Genomic DNA, 25,342 nt, shown 5'->3' with positions numbered 1-25,342 from the left:
TAGAAACTCTGACGACAACAAGCTCACTCTCTATATTTTCCACTCCACCAACGGAGACAGCCAGGTGCCCCGACAAATACTTCTTATTTAAATTGTCATGTCCTAATCTAAGGGTGTTTCGGAAAAAGATTTAACTGGTACGCCATTTCACAGAAATTATTGTCTGAGATGAGGCCAAAATTTTTCAAAAGGCCACCAAGTAGAATTAAAATATTAAATAAATAATGGCTCAACGATCTATCGTAAAGACAAAAATCATACAGATGGTGGAGAAAGGAAGGGGATTTGGTAAGCTCTGCCCTCAGTGATCGCTCTAACACCTTCAAAGGGGTCTGTTGCTCTGGACCACATCTCTTCAGAGTATTCAGTTTTCCTTTCCTTGCTTTCCTCTCTTACCCACCCCCAGCAGAACCCAGAAATGTCACCAGTGGCTATGTAAAAATAGTACCTAGGCTGCTGAACTTACAAGAACTTCCTAAACTATGCTGAAAGAACAGGGAGTCACATTATTAAATGCGCCACAGCGGTGATGTACGTTTTACATGATTCTAACATACACATCCCATGTAGGCTTCACAGCAGGGCATAGAATAAAAGGCTCATCTTATTGCAGCATGGTTTACAATGGCCAAGATATGGAAGCAGCTCAAGTGTCGGTTGATAGATGAATGGATAAAGAAGAAGTGGTATATATATACAATGGAATATTACTTGACCGTCAAAAAGAATGAGATTGCGCCATTGGGATAACATGCATGAACCTAGAAGGTACTATGCTAAGCTAAAATAAGTCAAACAGAGAAAGACAAATACCCTATGATTCTACTCCTATGTGGGATCTAAAAACAAAAACCACAAACAAATAAATAAACAAAAAAGCAGAAACAGACCCATAAATACAGAGAACACATTGATGGTTGTCAGTGGGGGCAGGGGGATGGACAACATGGGTGAAGGAGAGTGGAAGGTACAGGCTTCCAGCTACAGAATGAAGAAGCCCCTGGGATAAAAGGTACAGCATAGGAAATACAGTCAGGAAAACATAAAAACAAATCAAAGGCTCATCTGTTCCCTACTTTGTTTGAGTCTGGTCCAACACTCTTTAAAGGAAGAGTGGTGGGAATAGCGGTGCTAGACGCCACAGTGGGAAAGGCCTGGAGGGGAGGGTCAGCGCAGGGGGGAACGACACTTCCCACGCTCAGGGGGGTCCCTGTCTAGTCAGAGGAAGGATGGCAAAGCCACGAGACCTGTTTTAACCACAATTCTTGAGCCCGAGTGTGGGCACCCTGCAGTTCCCCTTATAGGGTAATGCTCCAGGGACCATACATATCTATGTTTCTGTATCTTCACCTATTGCAAAGCCAGGCAAAAGAGCCTCTCAGATCACAGAAGTACATCTTAGAAAAAATAACAGACGTGGAGTCTTAGAACTAGCTGTCACCCCCAGGGATGCACCGGAAGTAAAGCCGAAGCCTGAACGTCAAAGTCAGAAAAGCAGGATTCAGATCCTGACTGTCTCGTTCACCGGCTGAATGATGTTGGTTGACTTATTTCTTCTCTCCTTGGCTCTACTTTCCTCATTTATAACAGTAGATTAGCACACCAATCTCCCCGAGTTCTTGTGACGATTGAGCTAGATTATTTTATGTAGAGCCCTTGGCTCACGGTTGGCAAATGCTGACTGTTCATTCCCTCGTTCCCTCCTCCTTCCCCCCTCAAATGTACAAGACCGTGGGAGGAAGGGGAGTTGGTGGCTGCTACGAGGGGGTGGGGTGGGGGTGCAGGGACAGCGTGGTGCTTGGCTGTGGTTTTTTGTGGGGACAAAGCTGCAGCTATCCTCCCCTTAGAGACAGGAACGCTTTGCTGTGCTCTCAGGGATACCAGCTGCTTGACACCATCTGGCCTTGAGGAGCAGACCTCATGGAGTGAGACAGGTTAGGCAAAGCAGAGAAATCTGGGCTGAGACTGGTGGCCAAGGCTGTGCTTCTCAGTCTGCTCTGCCTAGGGGCCTCTCCCTTGCCAGAGGAAACATTTTGGATTCTCCCTCCTACGGTCGCTCTCTCCAGCCCGCAGGCCTGTCTGGCAACCAGACTCCAAGTGCTGAGCTGGGCTGTTGGCTGGTCACACGCCTTGGGCGCCATCCGGACTCTGTGCAGTCTGGATGGATGGGTCAGCTACTGTCATGATGCGGGGCATCTGATTCAAGGGTAGAGACGTTTGCAGGCTTAGTCTCTTTTATGATTATTAGAAACTGAATATATGCCGAGACCAAAAACCAGAGCAGCAGACTGAGAGGGGACCCGTGACCTCACCCCTTGGGGATGGCCGCTGTAAGTGAATCTAATTTATAAGCATCTCAATGCTCCCTGTGAAAAACTCAATTCCTCTGTACTCTTATTTCTTTTACAAAGTTTTCTTTCAATCTAATGAGACACCTGGCACGTGTCAGGATAACCCAAGGCTCTTTGTTCTGGATGCACCCCAGGTTTAGGAGGTGAAAGTGAAGCCCTTCTGGAGGATGGCACTGGGTCCCAGGCCCATGCGTGCCCTTCAGAGGCCAGTGCTGGGGAAGGGTGTCCATCACATGTTGTTAGGAGCCAAAGAGCTGGCCCTTCCTCTGACGCAAGAGCCCAGCAGAGAGGAGGGATGAGGGTTGCCGCATCTAGATTTCTGCCATCAGAGCAGGATGGGCAAAGACGGATGGAGAAATGCACGAAAGAATCCCCAGCGATCCTCACCTCTCCACTGCCTCCTATTAACAGACTCTGGGCATCTCTCCCAACTGCAAGGCCTCTCAAGGGCAGTCCATCCTGCCGGCCTCTGCATTTCGAAGAAGGATGGGGTGGGGTTTGTAATTATTCCATATCGCTATGAATTAGAGTAATATTCAATTAGTACATTGTGCATTTCAATGACTTACTCATGATGCATAATTGATAAAGTTTTGTGTACACGGCTTTGCTGAGTCACTTCAAAAGTTTCAAGGCCCCCGATGACGACTAGGCTTTCTCTTGGCCCTTGACGTCCTTGTAAGCTGCTCTTCTGAGTGAGGCCTGTTCCACAAATAGCTGGTAGTTCTTGCAGGGCCCAGGCCTGTGACTTTCAAGGCAAAAATGGCTGCCTCTCAGCTGCTGAGAAGCCAAGGCAAGTCCTTGTATTCTTGCTGCCAACTCAGGAGGGCAGGAGAGTGTAAACAGCAGGTGTGGGGACCGGACCTTGTCCTCCAGGAGCTAAGAGAGCAGAAAGAAGCGACTAGCTGAAGCAGCTCCACGGGGAGCATAAGGGGGCACCGGGGCTTGGGGGTCTCCCCGCCTGTCCTGTGCTTCCAGCCACAGCCTCGGGGAGGGAACAGCTGGATGACTGGCTTCCCGTCATGCAGTTTCCTGGGCTGCCCTCACGTCACAAGATGGCAGCCCAGGCAGGCTGAGCAGGCGGAAACACTGGGCCCAGGGCAAGGCCCTCTTTGGGGGCTGTATTGGCTCACTGGGGCTGCCACAGAGAAGTACTGCAGGCCAGGTGCCTTGAAAAACAGCAATTTAGTTCCTCACAATTCCAGAAACTACAGGTCTGAGATCAAAATGCGGGCAGCGTTGGCATCTTTGGAAACCTCTCTCCTTGGCTTGTAAATGGCTGTCCGCTACCTGTTCTTCCCTGTGTGTGTGTCTGTGTTCTCATCTCCTCTTTTTACAAGGTCCCCGGTCCTGTTGGATGGGAGCCCAGCCCATGACCTCAGTTTAATTCAATCACCTCTTTTAAAAGCCCTCTGTCCACATTCTGAGGACGTCCACATACAGATGTGGGGGCAACAAAACTCAGCCCATCCCAAGGGCTCCCTCTCCCCGGCGGCAAGATTGCCTCTCACTCCGTGAATGTCTCACCTGGGCCTCCTCCATGCTTCGTCCAGAATCCCAGCAAGGGCTGGGTGCTGTTGGAATCCACAATAAGAGCTGTGGGAGAAGACGCATTAGCAAGGCCAGTTTGATCCCCTTTCTCTCATGAATCTAACAGGAAATCCGGAGAGGCTCCATGTGGGCAGTACGAGGAAAGGAAAGGCCCAGGAGCAGGAGGTGTTGAACAGCTCTGTAGGCTGAAGGTCGCTTCTGACCCCTCTGCTGGGGGCGTCTGAGCCACTGAGGACCCGGGAACACTTTGCAGATCCAGTCTTGAGCTGCGGCCGCCCTGGGGTCTGGGTTCTGAGGCTTCAGAGCAATGAGGCATAGATCCAGAGACTAAAACCCTTGTTTGAGATGATCCTGCTGTGCATCTACCACTTGCAAAAAACAAAAGCTACCTCGAGGGTGGTATAGATTTTATATAAGCAACATACGTGATTTTTAATTTTCTAGAAGCAGCACTAAAAAAAATTTGAAAGAAGCCAATAAAATTAATTTTGACAAATATATTAATTATATCCCAAATATTTTCATTTCAATATGTAATCAATATGAAAATGTTTAATGAGATTTATATATACTTATCTATAAATACAATATTATATATTATTGAATATAATTATGTTATAAATATAATACAAATATATACTATATTATAAATTATGATAATATAGTATTATTATTATCTATAATATATATGTAAAATGATAATATATCTATTTGTGCATCTCTAGGGGACCCTGGAGTGGAGGCCTCCTGTCCACCAGGGATACAGGTAAAGCCATTCTCTGGATCATGCAGGTCCTAAGGTCATCTTTTTCTCTGCAATTTAATTTGAGTGATCGGGGTGCCTGGCTGACTCAGTCGGTAGACCGTGTGACTCTTGATCTTGGGGTTGTGAGTTCGAGCCCCACGTTGGGTGTAGACATTACTCAAAAATAAAAATCTTTTAAAAAATAAATAGGGCCTCCTGGGTGGCCCAGTCGGTTAAGCGTCTGCCTTCGGCTCAGGTCATGATCCCAGGGTCCTGGGATCGAGCCCCGCATCGGGCTCCCTGCTCTGCGGGGAGCCTGCTTCTCCCTCTCCCACTCCCCTCTGCTTGTGTTCCCTCTCTCGCTGTGTCTCTCTCTGTCAAATAAATAAATAAAATCTTTAAAAAAAAAAACAAAACTTTTTTTTTTTTTAAGATTTTAGAGATTTATTTATTTGAGAATGCCTGGGTGGCTCAGTCCGTTAAGCGTCTGCCTTTGGCTCAGGTCGTGATCACCAGGGTCCTGGGATCGAGCCCCGCGTCGGGCTCCCTGCTCGGCGGGAAGCCTGCTTCTCCCTCTCCCTCTGCCCCTCCCCCTGCTTGTGCTCTCTCTCTCTCTCACTCTCTCTCTATCAAATGAATAAGTGAATAAAATCTTTAAATAAATACATAAATAGAGTGATTCTTCTTCTCTAGAATCCCAACTCCGAGGATATGTCCTTGGAGCACAAGGGAGCCCACGGATGTGCCCTTGCTTTCAGATTTGGGAATCAGAGGCAGGTTGGGATGATCTGCCAGCCTGGGGAAATGTGCCAACAACCCAGCACCTTGGGGACCTACCCAGCCCGCCTGCAGCATGACACAGCCCAACCCCGGCAACAGAAAACAGTGTCCAGCTCTGTGTCACGGTCAAGACAGCTACTGCGGGGTGAACACTGTTATCCCCTTACCCCTTACGGATGAGCAAGCTGAAGCTGAAAGGTAGCGTGACTTTTGGGGGCCGCTCACCGGGGGTAGGAGGCCTGCACTTCAAGCCTGGGTCCGTCTCGTTCCAAAACTGCTGTTTTTCACGGCGCTGGAGGGTCTAGGGACTCGGGTCTAAAAAAATCACTGGCTAGAAAATAGAAATCTAAGGTGAAGAGGGAAATGTCGTTGTTATGGCTTTAGCGGGTGATTCTGGTCCCAACCTCAAGCATTCTGCACAGAACTCCGCTGAGGATTCCAGGGTCAGGCCGGCCCTGAACTTGCTGGCTGGGGCATTCAATGGGCAGCAAAAGCCATCCTCCTTGACAAGCGGAGTAAGATAAATAAGACAATGTCTGTAAAGCATGGAGAACATCTTGGCATAATGCTGCTCGCCCAAGCTTTATCGATAAACTCCATGATCTGCCCTGAGCAGGCTCCTGCCTCAGACCCAGCCTGGGGCCTCCTGATCCCTAGGATGCATTAAAAGACTCACCTGTGTGGGTCGGAATTTAATTACACTTGTCAGACAAGGGATTCGGGGAGCTTTAATTTAAAGATGGTGCTGAATGCTTTTAAATTATTTTAAATTTTCTGAGGCACCCAGCTGCAACACACATCTTTTATAAATTACAGAGCAAATGCTGTGGAGGCTGTGTGCACAGAAGGCCAAGGATCAGAACAGATCCCCAAAGGATGAAATACATTTCTGGCAACGAAGACGAGCTTAGCGCACACCTATTGTTGTTAATGGGAGCAGGGCGTTGGGCTCCCTCTCAGGACACAGCACAACGCAAATCTGGTTCTTGGAATTCTGTTCCTCACTGCTCCCTGCCCGCTCGGTAGCACCGAGTCCCGGTGAAGTGTGTGTCAAGCTCTTCAAAACCATTACTGCTGCTGGAGGAAAAATGATCAGTGGGCTACTCTGAAGTTAACACCTCCTCGGAGCTGGACATGGACATGGAAATGGATTCTGGAAATGTTTGCATTCCGCTGACTACGAATCCACAGGCATCTCGGCGGCTGGGGGCAAGACGGGAGAAGGGATCTGAGCAGATGATCATGAGCTTGAGGGAGGAGCTCTCAAGGTCTCAAGGCCAGAGTAACGGACGGGTGGTCACACTCTTCAGTTTTGGGCGCGGTTCTGCCGCCGTGACCTTGGGCAAGCTACTTAACCTCTCGGGGTCTCCTTTTTAGGGTCTAATTCACAAAGGTGTAGAGACCAGTAATTCATGTCAGAATCTAAATAATGATGCCAGTTACCTGGAAGAGTGAGTCTTTTTCTCTAGAATCCCAACTCCGAGGATATGTCCTTAGAGCACAAGGGCATGTTTGCCTGGGTCCCATCGTGTGGGATTGAAATCCCCCCAAATGAGCGCAGCAGCAAGGTGTCTTGAGCGAAGTCTCCCTGGGAAGGTAAGCGACTGTCGCTCCTGGGGTCACTGTGTGTGGCTCCGACCTATTGGGCTCCCAGACAGAGAGATGCTTTTGGGGGGAGGGGAATCCCAAAGATGGGATGGGAGACCCCTCGACCAAGAAGATCCCACTTGCAGTGCGAAGTCGAGCCAGAAAATTCTGACAGGGACCCCAAGGCAGGGAGTAGGATGCTAAATGGGGACTCAGTATGACTCAGCCTTGGTTGAAGCTCTAGAAGCTCAGAAGTTATCAGTGAAACTAGGAGCCAAGAAAGCCCCAATCCAAAGTGGGGTGCTAGACCACTCAGGCAGGCAGGCCACTGTGAAGATTTGTCCTCTTCCCAAAATCTGCCTGGAGGATCCCAAAGGGTTGAGAAGGTTAGGAAGCCTCCAGACTTTCTTTAAAGACAGGCGAGGGCATGCGGATCCCCACGGGTCCTCCCTCTTACTCCGGGGTCGAGAAAGAGAGGCAAGACTTGGCTCTTTTCAATCCAGCTGAGGCAGGCTTCCAAAGAATCCCTTGGAGAGTCTGACCCGTGTCCTCTGGGGTATGCTGGGGACAGACGCCGGGTCAGACTCACACCTCAAGAACTCCAGAGGCAGAAGCTTGCAGGGGAGCCTGGTGGCAGAGCAGAGAAGTAGGGCGGGCCGACTGAATGTCCACAATGACAGTCTCCCATGGATTCAACATGGGACCTCAGGAAGGGAAGGGGCTTGGCAGAACCTTAGACCCGACCCCTTTGGGACACCCAGAGGGAAATGGGACCACACAGGGCCAGCAGATTGCTGTATGGTCAGGGGCTGAAGGGGCAAGATGATGTCCATTGCAGCTGAAGCCTCCCTTAGAAGAGAATGCCACCCACAAAACAAAAAAACCCCAGAAAGGCACCTGGTTGCAACCCGTCAAAACAGAAGACAACAACGTGGGGCAGGATGCCAGCCAAATATTACATTTCCCACCCTACCTCTCCGCCTTCCACCATCTCTAAGCCCGGGAGGAGCCACCAGCAGTCCCACGAAGCGAGGAAGAGGAGGAGGAAGAAGGACCAGGCAGGAGGAGATGGGGGAAGAAGCCAGCATCCTCCCTCCCCTGCCTGTCAGACCCAAGCTGGGAGGAGGGCGGACATTTCACTTTTGAGGGAAGTTTGAGTTTCACGGTTATGGCAGACTGTGCATTTTAATTATGAAAATGAAAGCATTCCTAAAACTTAGAGTGACTGGAAAACTTTTCGTTGTCTGTAAACGACAGGACAAGCCAAGGAGTGTGTCCAAGCATTCACCCCGCAGGCAGGTAAAAAGAGGTTCCCAAAAGATCCGGATTTGAGGGGTCAACAGCGAGAAAGAGTAAAACTGTTTTGTCCCTGTATCCCTACCAGCATTCAGCTCATTCAGCGTGCCGGGTACCCGCTCTTCGGGACTGCAGTGTGCCAGCAAGGATTAAGTGAGCACCCTCTGGAGCAGGTCTCACCTGGTGAGAGCAGTCAGTCCACTGACCAGCCCCACTGGACGACTGAGATGGCCCGTGATGACAGCGAGGCCACCGCTCCCTGGATGCAGAGCTTGGAGAGATTTGAAGATGCGCTGCCTCTTTTCGGTCCTTGAATATTTCGTGTGTGAGCCAGAATTCACTTCTAAAAGTGCTCCATTCCCTCTAAAACATATTTGAGTCATAAATACTGTTGGATAAAAGGCATCTTGTTTCATTTTCCTTCATCAACAAAGAACAGAGGCGACTGTTCTTTTGGTGCAAATGAGACAAGCCAAGCCAGAAATGGAAGGAAGGAAGAGAGAGAGGGAGGGAGGAAGGAAGGGCAGACAGAAAGGAGGGAAAGGAGGGAAAATAAAAAGACAAAGGGGGGAACATTTACTAGCTCAAAAAAATAATGCCTGAAAAGTCCATTATTTGTGCAGGTATGGCTGTATCCAGGTGCTCAATTAATGTTTTCCCAAATGTATCTTTCTCCACTTCTTGGCAATGCATTCGCTTTCCTAGGAGTGGCAAACCACCACTAGAAGCTCTAACCTTGTAGTCTATCAACTGAGGAACCCGAGCCAAAATGAAAAGAGGCTCTTTCAGTAGGTTTCAGTAAAAGTCGCAGCTTGAATTTCATTGACCTGGCGCGTCCAGTCTTGAGCTAATCACCATGACTCTGAATGTCCTGGCCTTGCCCACATGCTCCCTAGGTCAGGGCTGTGGGATCAGCCCCAGGGAAAGCATGGTGTGTGAGCAGGAAAGACCTGTTCTTCCTTGGAGATAGGGACATGGGGGGCGTGCAGGCAAAAGCAACAGGTGTTCACTCTGGACACAGAGCCTGTAAGTAAATAGCAAAGCCAGGATTCAAACGTACATCTTTCAATTCCTAAACCAAAGGTTTTCATTTATTACCATGACGCTCTTCTTATATTTTTCTCAGCCAGATGAATAGGGGAAGTTTGCCATCTAGAAGCTCAATTTATCCTGCACGCCAAGGTAAAGGACCAGCTAAAAATAAACCTGTGTAAACAAAATCATTTCATATACAAGACAGCAAATGGAATCATTGGCCTCATTTTATTAGTATTGTTCAAGATAATAATTGGTGCTCTCACCTAGCCTGACACGAGAGAAAGCTCTAATTTGATAAGCTCCGAAGTCAGGATTACGGAGCGCCGTTGCTTTCTCAGGAGTGAGACGTAAGCACCAGTGGGCAATAGAGTCAAAATGTATTCTTGGATGTTCTCTGGAGTTCTGTCAACCTGTCCCAATTAATTCCAAAAGCAGAGAGCTGAATACGGCTCGTGGAAGTGACAAAGTTGTCCATTTGTCACACAAGAGAACAAGAGCATAAATAGGGTGACTAATGTGATGTTCAGGGTTTTTCTTTGGTCTGGTTTATTTACTTGCACATAAAAAAAAGGGAAGCTTTTTTGTCCCCCTCCAGAGGAATGTCAATTTGATTTTTAAAAATCTATATCCCTACTCCCCAAAACTTCAGAAGTTTCAGTGACAGGAGTGGCTTCGTCTCCTGGTTGTGGGCCGGCCGCTAACGCTAAGGATGCAGTACTTTACCTGAAACGCAGAAACGGTGGGGAGGTGGGCTCGGATGTGAGCAGATCAGTATTTCCATCATCTCCTACTGACCCCCAGCTTCGTGGCTACCAAACTCCGGATTGGAAGAAGTGCAGATCCTGCCAGGACCCGGGATGGAGGGAGACGAAGTTAAGAGCTGGAGGGCCAGGTGCACAGAACGTGCATTATGGTGTCTGATGCGGGCAAATTATTGATGGTCCATGCATTTTTATTGTATCGTATTGTATTGTATTGTATTATTTATTTATTTATTTGTTTGTTTTTGTAAAGCAAGCTCCACACCCAGGGTGCAGCCCAACGCAAGCTTGAACTCACGACCCTGAGACCAAGACCCTGAGCTGAGATCAAGAGTCGGACGCTGAACTGACTGAGCCACCCCGGTGCCCGGGTCGATGCATTTTTAAATAAGTCATTGTGTGCCCACAAAATTCCTGAGAACGGTGGGTTTCCCTTGACTTCCCCCAAGGGGAAGCTTACACCTTACACTGGTAAGTGACTTACGCTATCAATGGGTCTGTCAATGACCTGTCCGTATGGAAGTCTGACGTAGGGCCACGCCCTCAATGACGACCTCTTTCAAGCTTGATAAACTTCCACCTGTCCATCCATCTGTCTGTCCACTCTGTCCATCTGACAGCTATTCCCAAGGGCTGGCGCGTGCTCGACTGGGCCAGTGGGACCCAGTTTTGGGCCTCTGGAAACATAAAGCACCAGGGACGCACACATTGAACAAAGGTATTACAGGAGCGCGCAGCCCCGGGGGGCCAGACCACCCCTGGGGTCCTGCGCTCAGGAAACACTGCCGCCCCAGGTGTGAGTCTTTCAGAGCGTCACAGCCCATGTGGGACCACAGCTGGAAGGATGAGGCTGCCCAGGGCGCCCTGCACAGAAGGAAGGCTTTGTGCTAGCTCAGTGGGGAGACTCTGACTCCGGGCAGTGCGGGCTTTCACAGGGATTTCCTATCATTTATCTTCTTATCAAAAGGTTTAATCACTTCCCACTCTCCTGACTGTACGGGAATAATGAGCTTATTCTTTCCCTACCAATACAATGCACAATAGAAACAGTTCAGAGACACTGTGGCCTCCTAAAATGAATGTCTAATTGTATAAACATCATTAAAACCACAGGAAAAGGAATGTTTAAGGAAGAAAAAGAAATCTCAGTCATCCCACACAAGACGATTGCGTATTGCCCACTGGCCTTTGTGTGCATGCACACCAAGATGAATTTTATGTGAAAATTCGTTGTGTCCTTTCCCCCAAGAAGCTGAATATATTCTGACATGTAATGGGCCTGTGGTTTCTGCAGAAGGAGAGCATGTCCCCCCCAGGATTTTCGGCTTCTCTATCCAGAATAAAAAAAGTACTTTAGAAACTTGAAAACGAATCCCAGTTACGTCTTGTTCTAGAAACAGTTAAAAATTGCATCACGTTCCCAGGAGGGCAAGGTCTATATCATATACCTTGATGCCTCAATTAGCTCCCTCTGCTCCCCTAAACAAAGCTCCTTTCTATGAAGTCAGACGTATTAAATAACAAAGGCAGCGGGGAACCTGAGACGAGCTGGGAGGAGGAGGCTGATGCTCTAGGTCCTGCGCAGAGCGGCGAGTCCTCCACGAGATGCTGGCTTCCCCAGACTCCCTTCTACATCCTGTCTCCCCGGTCTGAGTCGGGGCGCTCATCACGCTCCCCACCAGCAGAAGGGAGAGTTCTTGGCAACTCACTGGTCGTTCCATCCCATGGGAGAATTCATCCATGATACTGTCACCCGGGCTGTGCTGAACCTTTCCTCTCGCTGTCTAGTAAGGGCGGATTTTAGGCACTTTTAAGTGGGAGAAGAGGTATGGAAGTAAATGGCCTGAAAAAGCATCCTGCATCCTTACGACTCAACATGTAGGTCCTTGGGCCGCTGACGTCGGCATCCCGTGGGAGCTCATCATGGAATGCAGAAGCTCAGGCCGTACGCAGTGGCACTGGGTCAGAAGCTACATGGCAACAAGACCTCCAGTTGCTGTGGGTGTTGCTGATCAGGGACCACGCTTGGACAACCACTGCTCTAGAGCTGATCAGGGGACCCACCCACCTGAGTATCCCCCCGGGGCATTTTCCTGTGGGGGCAGAGGACACTGCTAGCGACCTTCCACTTCCACGATGGCGCAGAAGAGCCACAGGCAGGGCAGGAGAGCTGGGCTGGAAAACTCGCTGCCCACTCACTGCTACCAGCTGTCTCCTGGGTCGAGCCTACCCTGCAGCACCCCACACTCCTCCCCTCCACTTCCCCTCACTCTCCTCAGGATTTTCCACTTAGGTGGTCAGGCCCATGGGATCCCATTTAGTTATCACGACACACACACAGCCAGTCCGAACTAGGTGGTAGAAAATAGCATTGACCGGACAGTCTCATGCAACACACGAGATTAGAATTAATATGAATCCTCCAAGGATCCCTGGGTGGCTCAGTCGGTGAAGCGTCTGCCTTCGGCTCAGGTCATGATCTCAGGGTCCTGGGATCGAGCCCCGCATCGGGCTCCCTGCTCAGCGGGGAGCCTGCTTCTCCCTCGGCCGCTCCCTCTGCTTGTGCTCTCTTTCCCTGACAAATAAACAAATAAAATCTTAAAAAAAAAAATATGAATCCTCCAAAATTAAAAAAAAAAATGCATCAAGAATTGCATAATTTCAAGACCAGGCGGAGGTCCTGAGAAACCATTTCTATTTTTCCCGCATGCCAGACCACAGAAATGCCCGCCATCCTTTCTCAGGATCTGTAATCTATGAACCTTCTTATTATTTACAAGAATCAAAGAGTTGGGTTAGCATCTTGGTGACTATTTTGCTGGTATTAATCTTCACTGGTATAACTTGTTGTCATCTAAAGGATCCTTCAATGGGGGTGCTCATGCTGAGGCTGATAAAAAGGTCCCCCACTTTGAAATCCGTGCAAGGGAAGTTAGATGTGGTAAAATGCCACAGCGAAACCCATGCATGCACTCTGACATGCTATTAATATGGGGAAAGGCTCTGCAAAATATTACAGATAATGCTGGGGGGGGAACGCAGCAGTAAAGCCAAAAGACAACATAGTAATTACAGATTTATGCTCTCCTGGAACACATCCCCCGACTTTACATTTATTGCTATGGGAAAGTTTGTCTTGAATGATACAAGATCTTCCAAAAAGCATCCGTGGCATAAAATGTGAACACGACATATATGAGAATATTTTATTCCTCAGGTCACTAAAGCCAAAAAGGCATCCTGATGGATCCAACATGATTTCTCTCCTTGGCTTTGGAACTCAGCCCCCGCCCGCACCCCAGGTGAGGCATCCCAGGCTCCCCTTGTCCCCCGGGACCCCACACATCGCATTGCAGGCAGCAGACAGCCGGTAACATGATCATCAGACCATGACCAGCAAGAGGGCTGGTTTTTGACTCATTCTCTGTTTTCATTTAAAAAAAAAAAAAACAGGCTGATATTTTTTGAACTTTGGCTTTGAGCAAGGCTCTTGGCCGCTCTGCTGGATGGCTGTTTTACTTCTGTGTGCCTCAGTTTTCTGTCTTTGCAAGGAGATTTGCCCTCAGCCCGACAGTCATTGCTCTGAGGGAGTCGTACAAGGAGGGCGATGGCGCCCTTCACGGTGAGGAGGGGCAGGCCTGCAGCCGTGTCACCGGAAGCAGGAGCGGGTGTACAAGTCCATCCACACTCCTGTGCCCATTCTTGCTGCGGGGTGAGGGGCCCTTACAGGTGGGGCACAGCCCTCACACACCTTTCTCCTCTGCAAGTGAGATATGTAGGGCTGTATCTCAGGACAGAGGGTGGTGTGTGCCCTGAGGTCTCTCTAGGAAGTAGCCAGTTGTAATCCTGAGAATGAGCTCTGAGTATTGGGAGGTAACCGCAGGTCGAGATCAGAGCTGTGGGAAACACTCCTCCTCAAGGATTGAGAGAGGTGCAGTGACAGGGCCCCAAATGGGACAGTCCTTTTGCTTCCTCCTATGCAAATTCCTCTTTGGCCCTTGCCCCAAAGGAAGGTCACAGAGGCCAAGGGAGAAAGAAGTGTTGAGTTGAAAATTGCCATTTTTAGCCACCAAATGGTTGACAGTCGGCAATTTCATGTGATTCAACTTAAAATCACCCAGTGGAAAGGGTGGGGAGGGTGGGAAACCCTTCAAAGTTTGCTTGTGGCAGGAGGTGGGCATGGGGAAGGTGGTGGAGAGTGAAGTTGAGCTTCAGGGGAGACCTCTGTCTGTCCCCACCATGGGGGAGGTGGCATGGAGTGGGGGAGTGGGCTTGGGAAGTGACCCTGCTCCCTCTGGGTGGTGGATGCTAATGATAGAGGGGATTATATCTGTGAGCTGCCGCCATATTGCCGTTGCCCTCATCACCCTGCCTTGTTATGATTTGTTTCCAAGTAATGTCTTGAGGACAGGGTCAGGGATAGTCTCCTAGTCTCCTATGTATTCCCAGCACCTCACCTGGGTTCTGGATACCCAGTGGAGGCTCCGAGAAATGGCTACTGAATTAAAGCAGAAGCCTACTGATAATACAGCATTCCTATGAAAAACTAGTAGCTGGGAATCTTCATGAGTAAGGAACAGGATACAATAGTTCCTAAAATTATTAGACAACAAAATATATTGTTTTCATGGAGCATCTCCCAGGACAGGTAATTCTCCCAGAATGTATTTTGGTCCTTCAGACAGGAATTGGGTTGAAATATATCTATGCACAAGTTACGAACAATAATTTAATAAACTAAATTTCAAGGTAGAAATAGTAAAATACAGAGGAGAAGAATCTCTTTCCAAAGACCTGAGAACTATTTCAGAAGCACCAAGTACATGTAAATAATTGATAGAATATTAATAATAATTTAATTATTCATTGAAATAGGTTCCCTAAAGATATGGATGAAGAAAGACTGGATTAACCTAGTTGAAGATATATATTTGAAAATAATAGGACTACAATGCTCCAAATATATTCTAACTTTTCAATAATTCAAACTAGTTCCACCATTTTATTCCATACTTAAAGGTTTTAATCTATTTATTTAATTCACTAACTCATTAGAAAATATGTGAAAGGTACCGCGTTTGGTATTGTGGGGCGACAAGGATGAATCAAGGCAATTTGTCTTCAAGGATATCTATGAGAAGAGGGGATAAGCCAGGTAGATTAGATTGAGTGAATATTCTTCAAAGTAGAAAAGGATGAGTGGTCTATTAGAGACACAGACAAGTGCCAGGGGGTTTCTGAAGGAGAGAGGCTCCTTCCAGCTGTGGGAGGAGAGATGTCTTGGCGTTGGGAATTCTTTCTGGGAAGGTGGTCTGTTGGTGAGGAAGGCCGTGGATGGCAGGAGAAAAGTGTGTCCTCACTGGGCCCTATGGATCCTGTCAGACATGAGCATGTTTGTACAGTCAAGGGGCCAAGATGTGGAGCTGGATTCAGTCAGTGCCAGTGGGCGTGGGAGAGATAGAATTGACAGGTGGAAACCCATAGAACAGGGTTGGAAGAGGCTGTCCTGGAGAGTTCTGAGTTCAAAGAAATAATGTGGATTTTGGAAATGTGAAACCCTCGGCTCTGTCTGCCTTGGTATCAAAATGACCCACCAACCGATACCTGAGAGTAACCAAGGAGATTCTAGAAATATGCCCCAAGTGGTTTGCCCAAGGAATGAGAAGGAAAGCGCCCTTTCGGTTCATGCTATTTAAAATAATGTAGGAACAAAAGAAATGAGGGCAGGTCTTCTCAGTGTGAGGACACTGGGAAACGTCCTGGCGATATCCCATCAATCTCACTTTGGGTCCTCGTTAATGGAATATGGCTATGAAGAAGTGTGACTGCGTGAGTGGTACATGAGCAAAGGAAAAACACAATATGGTGCAAGGGCTTTCGATAGATTATAGCCAGGATTTTCACTAGGATTCAACACCTCCCATGCATTCTCATTTAATTTTCCTATCAATCACATACATTACATTATTCCTATTTTAGACACTTCATAAGGAAACTTAGGCTCAGAACGGCCTAAAAAATGAAAAGAGGCAAGCTTGTGAGCCCGTGGCAGGGCTCTGATTTGAATCCAGGTCCTTTGGACCCCAAACCCAGGGCTCCCCAGAAGTCACACCTTTGCCTCAACACCAGTTCCCCCACCTTCACAAGATCTTGGGTCCCTGGTCTGTAAGTCAGGGAGTGTAACCCCAAAGGCCAGGGCTAGGCCTGCAGACCCCCCTTGTGTACGCCTCTGGCCAGGTGCTTGTGCTCATAGCTTGGAACCAAGGCCACCACCTGTAACACTGCTGAGGCCTTTGGTCTGGGTCTACGAACGTGTCCTGCCACAGGGAAAGCCACGTATCCAACCTGATGCCAGGAAGCCTTCCGTTCCCTGCTAGCAGAGGGGGGCCAGTGACTCCCCACAGTCTGCATGATAAATCAGCTCAAAGACACCCGCTTCGAGGGCATAAGGGGCCCCTGTTATCACAGGCCAAACTCAGAGTCAGTGCTGCTAGATTTACTTTCTAATTCATAAATCCGGGTGGATTGGAGCCTGTCCTCCCAGCCTTGCTGGATCCTCCCTGGCAGGAGCTGTGCACAAAACCACAGCCCCGGGGCTCAGACCTTGCCTCCTGTTTCCAGGACAAGGGTCTAGGGCCAGCAGAGAAGGTGCCACGTGCCTGGCAAATGGCAAACTTTTGCTTTGCATTGCCAGTATTCGAATACTGATATCCCAGAATATTGCATATTGCTGGGAGGAAGGGAGGAGTTCTCTCCACCTTATCCCCCAAATGGCCCCTGCGTTCCGCTTGGCTGCTCGTCAGGGCTTTGGGCTGTCTTCCAATGAAAATTCCAACCAGAATTTTTTCTTGGGCTCCAGACTCCCAGCAGGCCTTTGGCTGCATGTCAGTGAGTCTGTGAACTTCTCGAACGTGTCTGTGTCCCGTCTACACAGCACACGGCAGTAAGAATCCCTATTGGTTCCCTCCCTATCTGTCTCTATTGGGATTCTATGGGGCCTGGAGCTTTCTTATTTCTTTTTTTTTTTTTTTTAAGATTTTATTTATTTATTTGAGAGAGAGAGAATGAGAGAGAGAACACATGAGAGGGGACAGGGTCAGAGGACGAAGCAGACTCCCCGCCGAGCAGGGAGCCCGATGCGGGACTCGATCCCTGGACTCCGGGATCATGACCTGAGCCGAAGGCAGTCGCTTAACCAACTGAGCCACCCAGGCGCCCCGAGCTTTCTTATTTCTTGAGAGACCCATGATCCAAAACCAGTTTAGAACTGTTGCTCCAGGAAGAGGAATCTCCTGTGTTCTGCCTCTCTGAAAATGGGGGGCCCTATGCTCCCCAGACCTCCACGAGCTGTGTCCCCTGCCTGGAGCATCAGCTGCAGACAGGGTCTAAGGGTGTGGCTCTCGAATTGGTACTTAGATGTTCAGAAGCTGGAAGCACGTTCTCCCTGACTGTTCTATTGCCCACCTCAGCCTCATCCTTCCCGGCCCTTCTCCCTCATCAAGCAGGTCTCTCAAAGGGTGGAAACAGAGACTCCGTTACCTCCAGGAGTAGATACCAACTGGATGCCGACAGGGGCTTTCTCAGGGCAGACACAAGGTGCAAGAGAGACACAAGACCCTCTCTGCGATTTGCAGCTGACTAGCCCCAGGAAAAGAATGGCAGAGTTTTCAGGAGCTGAGTGTGCTACATAATTCCATCTTGAAAGAAAGAATACTCCCTAGAGGTAAACAAGATCTATCAGAAGGGGCTGCAGGAACCACCCAAGCAGGAAGAAACGAGGCAACAGCAGAATCCAGAAGCCTTCAAGGGCTGGCTGAAAATAGCATCAGGATGAGTCTAGATGCTAAATATTTCCAGTGCAAAACCCAAACCCAAACCAGACAACAACAGACAACAAGAGTCTCAGAATCTCAGAAGCCCAGGGGGATGTGGAGGGGGAGTGCGGGATGCGGCCGCAGAAGCACAAAGGTGCCCGGGATTGCCTCTCCTCCGGTCTCTGCAGAAGGAGTACTGAGATTCTGGAAAACCAGTGGGGCTCCCCCGAGAGGCAGGGAGCGCTGCTGGATGCTGGGCCCCAGTGAAAGCCCAGGGACCCCCCCACACCCCCCAGGATCCTGGCTGTTCTGCTCCTCCCCTTGGGAAGAGCTCTGCTGGGAAGAAAAGCCTCGGGTCCACGCCACTCCCGAAGCCCTCACTCAAAACAGAAAATCCTGAGTCCTCTCCATCCTCTCTTCTTGGCAATTCAGAGCACCCTCACTGCGGCCGGGCCTCGGTCCTCGGCTTCTCTGGAGGAAGGGGGAAGTGCAGGAAATGACTTTTCCCACCAGTCCCCCTCCTCTTCTACACAGTGCACTCTGCTCCCAGCTCTGTCTCAAGAGGGTCTTGGGGGCTGGGCAGCAGTGGCCCTCCCGACCCTGGGGACCCACTTGTATCGGGCCTGGAATCTGCCGGGTCCGGCAGGTGCTGGAGAGGCGAAGTGGGGGCAGAGGCAAAAGGGAGAGCAAACTCTGCCCACTAGCTTGTTGCTGTGAGACACCGTGAGTCCAGTGCTGCCGCCGTCGGATAGGCTGATCTTTCCAGAGAAGCAGGAAATCTGCATTTGTATACGAAATGCTCCATTTACAATCGTGGGGTCAAATTTTAGATGGTAGTGTTTAGTGGGGCAAACGTAGCCAGGGGCCTACCCTGCTCTGTCTCCCCTGTAGGGAAGCGCTCCCACAGGGCACCCACGCCGTCAACCCCCCAGGGCAGCCCCCGGGCTCCCTCCAAGGCCAAGCCCATGGAGCAAGGCCCCCGATCTTCACAGGGCCTTGGCTGCCACCCAGAGCAACAGGCTCTAGGAAGAAGAAGGGATTTCCTCTTTCTGGAATGTGGAATCCACCCATCCGAACAATAATTTTGGCCCCTCCGCGAGCACCGGTTCTAGTCTGGAACAAGGGACCCATCCTTGTCCGCTAGCAGAATGGCATCCGCCTTTGCCTCATGCGGCCATAGGGGGAAGAACCACAGCCTTCAGGCATTTGGAGTGCCTCTGAAAGCAAATAGTCCTAATAGTTGCACTACAGATTTACTGTACTGGAATAATAAGTTACTGACATCATTCTGAAGCCTCATTACTCTTACGACAGGCTACCTCTTGCCATGGCTCTGGGAAGTATGGGAGACATCGACTCTTTTCCCCACTGTACGGACTCGAGCTGACGAATGAGAGAGTTAAGATTGCTCAGAGCCCCCCAGCTGCAGAATCAGGCTTCGGATCTGGCTCTCAGGGGGTCTTCTCCTAAAGTCAGTCCTCTTAGATCCCATGGTAGGATGGGACCTTCCTCCCCTCACCCCTTCCCAAGAAGTGAGAGCCAAGATCCAAAGGCGTCATTATCATAATAAGCTGCTACAGTTTTGCACTCTAGAGGGGGTCAATACCAGCAAGGGAAAGGGTCAGTTTTTGCTAGTGGATTATTTAATCTCCTTTAAGCCCCACGAGTACTCTTAAACTGGTGAAGCGGCAAGCTTTCTGGCAATGGGTTGTACCTACAGCTCCTCCCAAGTATTACAGACAAATGCTTCTCCCTTTCCCACTCCCCCTGCTTGTGTTCCCTCTCTCGCTGTGTCTCTCTCTGTCAAATAAATAAAAATAAAATCTTAAAAAAAAAAAAGACAAATACAAAGAGATACCTGGGTTCATGTGATTCCCTGTGAAATATACACAGCATGGAGCTCAACCAGATAGCAATTAGGAGAGCTTATTGAACCTCCTCTTTGAGTATATTGCTCTGAGGTTTACTAGGATACCATATATGGTTCACAAGAAAACACAGAGGGAAAAATCCACCATTGATGGTGACCTTCAATATTCTTATGTATTCCAGCGTGGCTTTCAAACCCAGGAATATTGCTCAGGGTCTTTCTCTCTTAATCAGTGAATTAGCCCATCAGTAACAACTGACTGTCTCTGCCCCAGTCTGTAAAGAACACTTAGAAGGACTATTAGAAATACTGGGTCCTTCATCGGTCGATGGGATATATATATGTATACATGTAGACAGGCACATATACACTAAGGACACAAAAGAATATCTAGTTACACTGCTAAATGTGTGACAGAGACATTAAGTTCTCCAAGAGTTTAAAGAAAGGACAAAAGGGGTGCAATGAAAGATGGAGAAATCAGGGAAACTTCCTGGAGGAGGTGATGTCTGAGCTAGAACTTGAGAAATGAGAACAACCTCCCTGGAGCCTTACGGGCAGGAATGCCCTTGCTTTAGTTGTCTGGGAGAAATGACATTTCTGCTTGAATGGTGGTGGAGAAGCAGAACCCCATAAACAACACAGATAACACTTTGGATAACACAGTGGGGAAATAACTGGCATTTTAGTTCAGCATTTTTTGAATGGAGTTGAGCAAAATCAGTTCATTAGCGGTATTTAGACTATGCAGAACACAGATGTCAGCAAGGGTAGCCAATGCTAAGTACCAGGTTGGGCAAGTAACATCTGTTAAGAGCAAAGGGATCTTAGGGGACACCTGGGTGGCTCAGTCAGTTAAGTGTCTGATTCTTGACCTCAGCGCAGGTCTTGATCACAGGGTCGTGAGTTCAAGCCCTGTGTTGGGCTCCATGCTCTTACTTAAAAAAAGAAAAAATATATATACATATGTAAATATAAATAAAGGGATCGTATAAGTCAATAAAAAGTAACAAATATCTTCTTTGAAAAAGTGGTCGAAGGACAGTATTAAGCATGGTGCAAAAGAAGGAAAACATAGGAAAATGTACGACTTCGTGAGAAAAGCAGAAAGTTAAAAGCTGGGGTGCCTGGGTGGCTCAGTCGGTTAAGCGTCCAACTCTTGATTTCAGCTGAGGTCTTGATCTCAGGGTCCTGGGATCAAGCCCCGAATCTAGCTCCTCACTCAGTGGGGAGTATGCTTGGGATTCTCTCTCTCCCTCTGCCCCTCCCCCCTCTTGCTTTCTCTCTCTCTCAAATAAAATAAATAAATCTTAAAAAAAAAAAGAAATATGTTTATTAATTTGGAGGGCTGTTTGCAATGTATTATCAAAATTTTTATTTTTTTTAATATTTTATTTATTTATTTGAGGGAGGGAGAGAGAGAGAGGCACAAGCCAGGGGAAGGGGCAGAGGAAGAAGGAGAGGCAGACTCCCCGCTGAGCAGGGAGCCCCACATGGGGCTTGATCCCAGGACCGGGCGGTCATGACCAGAGGTGAAGGCAGACACTTAATGGACTGAGCCACCCAGGCACCCTATTATCAAAATTTTTAAAAGGCATAAAGCAGACCACATACCATTATGCAGTGTATGCCATTTTGTATAAAAGTAAAAACAAACCAAACTGTATAAACCTAAATACACACACACACATATATATATGCATATACATTCATCTGTATTGATTTCTCTTTCTATATGAATATATGGGCGTACGTGGACACACACATATGCATATATACAAATAAATACATAGATGTCTATACACCTAGATGTTAATATTCCATATTTCTAAGTAATGGGATTACAAGCAATGCCTATTTCCTTCCGCATACATTTTATGTTTCTTTTATAACTGCTTTCTACGATAAGCATATTTTTTCCCTCTAATTTAAAATAAGAAAGCTCAGAGAGCCCCATGCAGCCCCACTGCCGCCCGCCAGCCTAATTACCATCACACACCCAGGAGGAGGTGCAGCTGTGGTCGCCGGCCCCTGTCACCGTCCCTACAAGGACAAGTCACCGGGCCAGACCCAGCAGCCGCCAGCCCACCCTCCACAAGGCAACCCTGAGCGCCGGTGAGCAGTAGCTGAGGACTCACTTGTCTGAGGCACCTGCCTGCTGGGTCAAGGTCAATGCCGTGAAGGCTTGGGGAAGAGTCAAATGGCTTCTTGTAGGAAACAGAATATGGTTGCAATAAACAAGAAGGACACCAAGGAAGAGGTGTTTGTACACCAGCCTGCCATAAAGAAGAACCCCAGGAAGTACGTTCCAGTGTAGCACGTGGAGAGACTGGACTTGGACCTTGTTGAAGGAGAAAAGGCTTCGGGGACGGCCCATACTGCGGGCCCCGGGGGAGCTCCAGGGCAAGGGGGTAATATTAGCAGCACACCGTAGGCATCATGGACGGTTCCCCTTGCCCGGGGCCTCCACGCCATCACCAGCCGAACTACCAGAGCAGTGAGAGTGGGGTTAAAGAATCGGGGATCGATCGGGAGAGCTCCCCAAGGTCAGTACCCTCAGTGCCGGCCCTACCATAGGTCCCCGCGGGCTCCCAACTTCCTGCCTGTGGGAGCCTGTGAGCGTGGACCACAGCCTTCCAACCCTCCTGTGCGGGGAGAAGGGGAGAAGGGTGGTGGGGGGCCGAGAAGCAGGGTGCAGGAGAGCAAGGTAGACCCTTGAGACAGAACACGCATCGGGGTTCCCGACCACGATTCCGCAGCGGTCTCGCCTCGCCAAAGACAGCCTAAAGAGGACAGCAGTGAAAAGGCAAGGAGATGAGACCCAAGGTCAGCAGCCACCTCAAGGTTGGTACCCACACAACTTCAGTTTCCCACACAGATGCCCAGAAAACCCAAAACCACTAGATGGCACAGGGACAAAAGCAGCCGACCACGGGCTGAGATGTGGCTCCCAGGCTGAGCAGGGCGGGCCGAGGAAATGCCAGTTTACCATCTCTCCTGCCACCTGATTTAGGCATCCACCAAGAACGAATATAAAATTCCAGCAACAAAAAAATGAACAAAAGAGTGGAGCTGAAGACCTTCAGCACTGCCTTTTTGCCCACTGACCAGATAACCAGAACTACCTGCATTATCTGGGCAGGATGGGGTTTCTATTATTTTTACCTAACGATGTCTCTTACTGGGAATGACAAACGTGGGTTTTTTTGGTTGTTTTGTTTTTTTATTTTTTAAAGATTTTTTAAAAAAATATTTTATCCATTTAGTTGACAGAGAGAGAGAGAGAGCACAAACAGGAGGAGGGGCAGTGGGAGAGGGAGAAGCAGACTCCCCGCTGAGCAGGGAGCCTGATGCAGGGCTCCGTCCCAGGACCCTGGGATCATGACCCGAGCCGAAGGCTTAGCCAACTGAGCCACCCAGGCACCTCTGTTTTGTTTCTTTAAAGCCTGATTTTTCTCACTACACCTTTAGAGGTTTTTAAACGTTTCGTATCTGGTCAAACTGAGATTTCTAAGGACCTCATTTTTAATTTGTAATGCAAGTATATGATTTGATTTTTTAAAAAGATCAACAAACAGCAAGCATGTGTTAATAAAGATCTTAAATAATAAATACATCATTTTAAAAATATAAAGCTCAGATTCTTCCGTAGGAACCCAGGTTAGTAGGGTGGGCGGGGTCTCTAGAACTCACCATGACAGAGAATGCTGCTGAGGAGCCAGGCACTTAACAGCCCAGAGGCCAGCCTTCACGAGGCCCAGCAGAAGGAAATGTGGCTCGGCTTCCTGACACACAGTGTTTCCCGGCGTGTATTTCAAAGAGCATCACCTAGAGATGGAAAGAGGAAAAGACTCAAGTTCAGGGACAAACCTGAGGCCTCAAAGGGAAATAGTGGCAAGAGGGCATAAAATCCAGCCTCGAGGGGGCCATTTTGTACCCACAGCCTGGAAAGCCAAACCACACCCTCACAAGTGGCTTCCACCTTCTGAAGAAGTTGAGAAGTGAATCCACAGTAAAGAAGGGGGATGTGTGTTCTAAGAATCTCCCACAAAGGACGCAGAGACATTTCAATTCCATCAAGCTGGTTGAGTGTCCTCTCCTGAGGTCTGAAAAGCAAGACGCCGCCCCTCCGTCTTGTAGAAGTAACAATGTCAACCGTGAAGGTATCCTACTCTTAGGAAACATTTCTTGTATCAAGTCATTCATCCTTTACAACATTACAACAGCATCATCTTGTGGACACGGTAGCTATTATTATACCCAATCTACAGATGGGGACGCTGAGGCTTTGGGGCACAACCAGGACTTGACCTCAATGTACTAACTCCCTCCTCCCTAGGTCACTTTTTGGAGCATTGAAAAAACAAAACTCATTCAAAGGCAGACCATTCATGCCAAATAGGCACTGCAGTGCTTGATAGTTTTAAGCGAAGGAGAGGGCGCAATCATGCATATCTTATTTATCATCTTGCCTCATTACACAATCACATTAAAGTTGCTGATACACTGAAGTGGGAGCCCGATGTTTTGCTTTGTTTTGTTTTGTTTTGTTTTGTTAATCCCACAATGGAATTTCTGGTCTACTAATCAACCTTAAGCATGGCCTTTCCTCCTCGGGAGGGCTCCCTGTGGGAGGAGGAAACACACTTTGCTGGAGGAAGTTGACCCCTCCCTCCGGCTCTGGTTGATCAGGAACCTCCCGGGCTCAGGATCTCTGCCCTTGTACCTCTCCCCACCAGGGCTCCGTTGCCCCATCCTGTTCCCTCCCCGAGATGGCCTGTGCATGCCATGGGAGGGGGAGAGGGCGCAGGTGATTTCCTCCTGCATTTCCCATGGTCTGGGAGAGCCTGGCGCACGCTCTTCCCCGGGCTTGGAAACAGCCTGACGCTTTTCAAGTAGAAGCTGCAATCTTCAAAATGAGCCCGAGCTCAAACAGCCCTGATAAGGGTGCAGAGTATACTCTTGGTTTCCTCTTGCCAAAAAATAAACCGGGGAGGACAAAAGACTCTTGTTGAGGAGCAGAGGCCCCCCCAGGTGGTGCAGTGTGGCAGGAAGGGTGGCCTCTAGTCCCAGCAGGCCCTCTTGCTTGGTTTAGGGAAGAGTGTCAACAGCCTGCAGGGTTTGCTTGCTTGTTTGTTTTGTTTGGCTGCTCCTCACATGTCCTCGGGGTTTTTTTGTTTTACTTCAGAAAAAAAATGAAGTTATATGTCTTTTGATTGCATTGTTTTCAATGGGCACTATATTTGCATAGTCCAGAAACAAAATAATAGAAAAGAGAATACACGGGGGAAATCTTTTTAAGTTAATTTTATTTTCTTTAAGTCATCTCCACCGAAGCTGGGGCTCGAACTCACGACCGCAAGACCAAGAGTCACGCGCTCTACCAATAGAACCAGCCACGAGCTGCTACACGGGGCAAGCTTGATCATACCTCTGCCCACATGTCCCCATTCCCTCCCTTCCTCGTAGGCAACTCTTCTATTAGTTTCTTATGTAGCCTTCGAGGGTGTTACATAATATACTTATTTTCTCACCTTCTTATTGAATAG

The 25,342-nt window shown here is 48.7% G+C and overlaps 1 long non-coding RNA gene across 1 annotated transcript; it reads right to left on the bottom strand.

The window, feature by feature from the left end:
* Nucleotides 1-2,233: 2,233 nt before the first annotated feature.
* On the bottom strand, nucleotides 2,234-5,220 carry LOC135365338 (uncharacterized). Its single transcript, XR_010412959.1, has 2 exons — nucleotides 3,879-5,220; nucleotides 2,234-3,230 (listed from the first exon to the last, which is right to left on the bottom strand). It is a non-coding gene; the product is annotated as an uncharacterized LOC135365338 (long non-coding RNA).
* Between the last annotated feature and the right edge of the window lie 20,122 nt (nucleotides 5,221-25,342).

Source organism: Mirounga angustirostris, unplaced genomic scaffold (assembly GCF_029215605.1).
Source record: "Mirounga angustirostris isolate CCGP_5_RB_7025 unplaced genomic scaffold, mMirAng1.0.hap1 SCAF_7, whole genome shotgun sequence".
Lineage (NCBI taxonomy): Eukaryota > Metazoa > Chordata > Mammalia > Carnivora > Phocidae > Mirounga > Mirounga angustirostris.
The sequence above is the reverse complement of the archived record's forward strand: the minus strand, read 5'-3'. Positions and strand labels throughout refer to the sequence as shown.